Raw genomic sequence first — 3,847 nt, 5'->3', positions numbered from 1 at the left:
GACTCTATGGCTAGCTGAACGTACTTACTATCTGTCATTCTCCTTATGCTGTTGCTTTGAAATAGCATAGCATGTTGCTTTGAAATAGTCTAATACTCACTTGCCCAGGGCAAATCATTGTTCAGGACAGGGGAACTTTCCAGAATACTGGCCACATGTATCTGAAGATGTAGGACACTCCAAGGGAAACATTTGGCATTCATGCCATTTCTTTACTGTTAGTGAAAATGTGCCCACTTGACAAAGCTTGTCTTACTTTTCAGGTAGCATGAATGAAAACCAAGAGACCAGCAGTATTCCACAGTCAAGTTCCTGAGTACTCCACTCCAATTATCCAACATTTTTAAAAGGATGTTTTAATAAAGCACTTGTCCAATAAGAGATTTAACAGTACTTGGGGACTATAATATGTCCCATTTCTCTTCTATTTCTCTTGATTTCCGTTTCTTAACCCAGCGTAGCAAACTGCTACAGGTTTTTACCAAAATGCAGTTAGCAGTAGTTGGAAATGTGTTATTTCTCATGACCAAAAGTGTTCAGCCGCATTATAATGGGTCACATTTGCATATAACTAGATGGCCAAGCAAGGTCTATTTCAGTGATTTGGCAAATTCAGCACAGTCAATACATTCATCACTGTTCTTGTCATCCTCTCTCAAAACACCATCTATTAAGTTAATCAGTCCAGCTTCACTCATTGGTGGTGCCTGTTCCTTTTCCTCCTTATGGATGCCAGCAATGACTGTGGAAAGTTCTAGGCTGTCAAGCAAATTATTGCTGTCATAATCATGCAGTTTGAAATAATGGAGCTGCAGTGCCTGTGGGAACATCTCTACCTCCGGTTTGTTGATGAAACCTTCTAGATACTCCATGATATGCTCTTGGTCATGCACTGTGTTCTTATCCAGGCCCATGCTGTTGGGATGGGAGAAGTTTGCCCCTGGCTCCTCAGCCCTAGTACCTAGAGCACAAAAAGCCCAGAGCAGGCCACATATGAAGGGGGTTCTGAGCAGCCACAGAGATCTCATTGTCACTGATGTGAAATGTTGAGGTTTGGGAGTGAACAGTCAAGAAAGAATTCTTTAGATGTCTTCAGTGCTAAAAGGTTGGTTTTCTTAAAGTGGGGTCAGGACCTGTGGGCAGGAAGAGCTGCATTGGGGTTGTGAGGAGTCGCTCATTGTGTACTTTCAAGTGGGGAGGTAGTTAGGGATAGCATAAGTCTCTAAGGAATTTGGAAGCAAAGTTTCTAGGACCCTGCAGTGCTAGCTGTTGTTAGGAAAAGGTCACTTACTACTGTCTAGTAAAACCTTAGTTATGAGACGCTTCACATTTAGATCAGTGGCCATATGCTTGGACGATAAGTGCTATCATATATCTTGTGGGTTGGGTAGAGATAAAGAAAGTTTCCAAAGAGATTTTTTTTATAGCATCCTGGAGGTCAGGCTAATGTCAAACTAAGGTTGCCTTTTGCCTCTAGCAAACTATTAGCATCAAGACAGCCAAGCTCCTTAAGGAAGGTCACTCTACCTATCTCAAGTACTGGTCAAAGGGCTATAAGTTGTCATGAAGTTTATTTCTTTTTTTCTTTTGCATTTGTTCCCCACCTCAATCACTGGTACCCTCACTGCTCCCAGTTTCCAAGCAGTTTTCCTCAGACGTGAAGCTTTCCAGCCTACTTTTCATTATTTCTTAAAAAGAATCTTGTCATCACATTTTTTTAAATTTTTTTTTATGAAATTTATTGTCAAATTGGTTTCCATACAACACCCAGTGCTCATCCCAAAAGGTGCCCTCCTCAATACCCGTCGCCCACCCTGCCCTCCCTCCCACCCCCCATCAAGCCTCAGTTTGTTCTCAGTTTTTAACAGTCTCTTATGCTTTGGCTCTCTCCCACTCTAACCTCTTTTTTTTTTCCCTTCCCCTCCCCCATGGGTTTCTGTTAAGTTTCTCAGGATCCACATAAGAGTGAAACCATATGGTATCTGTCTTTCTCTGTATGGCTTATTTCACTTAGCATAACACTCTCCAGTTCCATCCATGTTGCTACAAAGGGCCATATTTCATTCTTTCTCATTGCCACATAGTACTCCATTGTGTATATAAACCACAATTTTTTTATCCATTCATCAGTTGATGGACATTTTTTTAATGTTTATTTATTTTTGAGGGAGAGAGACAGATAAAGAGAGAGGGAGACAGAGACAGAGACAGAGACAGAGACAGAGACAGAGGAGGGGCCGAGAGAGAGGGACACACAGAATCCGAACCAGGCTCCAGGCTCTGAGCTGCTTAACTGACTGAGCCACCCAGGTGCCCCTTAACTTATTTGTCTTTAATTGGTAATAGTTTTGAAAGAACTTCCCAGATAAACTGTCTGTTTATTTTTAGTTATTGAAATTTAGTTAATAAATATATATTGTAAACTTCTAGAGTATGAGCAATAAGATTATGAATCATATTACCTTGCTTTATTTATGGGTTGAAAGTAAGAGAAAGGTGCAACATTACCTACCCATTTTTCTCAGATAAAAGAAATTCCTGCATTCTAAAAGTTTAATAATCTGTTTTTGAAATGTACAAACAACTAAAACTTAGTTTTTCTCTCTCTTGTAGACTTTTTATTGAGGAAACTTCCATAATTCAATAGTTATACTTTTAATAATTTAATTGGGAACATTTAGAAAAGCGAATGTGCTACATTATTCTGTAACTGGAGATTCAGTTAGTCAGTATAATGATGGTTTTTTGCCAAAATTAATTCTGACAAGGAACATTGGCATAATATATTAAATGCCAAGCCATAGAAACAACACCCCAGAAATAGGAGCTGATGATTCAAGCTTGGCAGAGTCTCCTTGTGCTCAATATTAAAAACTAGCATAAAGCCTGGCCATAACAATATTTGAAAAGTAAAAATTTTTCCTTCCAACATGTTCCTCGAGTTCAAAAACATAATAATGGAGATATCAAAGACTGTCGGAAAATACAGGTCTAGAAAATAAGGTCAAGAGATGAACTTGGATTCTGCCACCAATAAATAATAGCCACAAATTATCATGGAAAGAATTTTTTGAAAGCTTTTAGACAGCTTCCATCTGAGACTGTGTTGGTCCTTACATTCGATCCTTTCCAGTAATGCTTTATGTTTGTTAATTCCTGATTAATGTTGTGAGATGGATTAATTTTTAAAGGTAACAAACATTACAAAAAAATATATAAATAATTTCAATTTAGCTAATTAACTCATGTCCTTATATTTGATCTTATCCAGATAACCATAGACTGTTTTTTTTTCCCCCAAAGTTCTTCAACAATTCTGGTTGTCTCTTCATTAATTCACACTACCCCTATAATGATGGTAGTATACTACAACATTCAAAATAAAGCCATGAAGTCCTAAATATCATTTACTCCACTTTACTGTGATTCACTTTAAAGTTAGGTAAAACATTTTCTTATTTAATCTTTAGGAAAGTGCTACTGCATATTCAAATCAATAGTATTAGTAGTCTAGTATATCTGTTTTATTTCACAAATGAGTAACTTGAGAATACAGGAAAACAGCAAATGAATTAATGAGTCCAATAAAAAAAATAAGTGGTAGAACAGGAATTTTCTCTGAAGATTCAATATTGTGCAAAGATGTAGGGGTAAAGAACTGTGCTAACATCCAGTTTTAAGTTTCTAAATCATCTTGGCTATTCTGCAGTAACAGGATCTGAGCCACTGGGAATAGACATGCATATGTGACTGTGTGTGTGCATGTATGGGTGTATGTTTAGTATGTATTGCTATATTTTGTCATATAGAGTATGTTTACAATTACATATATACTATATTCTCTTTC

The 3,847-nt window shown here is 37.5% G+C and overlaps 1 pseudogene; it reads right to left on the bottom strand.

The window, feature by feature from the left end:
* Positions 1-590: 590 nt before the first annotated feature.
* On the bottom strand, positions 591-1,028 carry LOC132674508 (multiple coagulation factor deficiency protein 2 homolog pseudogene; annotated as a pseudogene).
* Positions 1,029-3,847: the final 2,819 nt, after the last annotated feature.

This window comes from Panthera onca, chromosome A2 (genome assembly GCF_046562875.1).
Source record: "Panthera onca isolate mPanOnc1 chromosome A2, mPanOnc1 haplotype 2, whole genome shotgun sequence".
In the NCBI taxonomy this organism is placed as follows: Eukaryota; Metazoa; Chordata; class Mammalia; order Carnivora; family Felidae; genus Panthera; species Panthera onca.
Note: the sequence above shows the minus strand (reverse complement) of the source record. Positions and strands in the feature narration are given on the sequence as shown.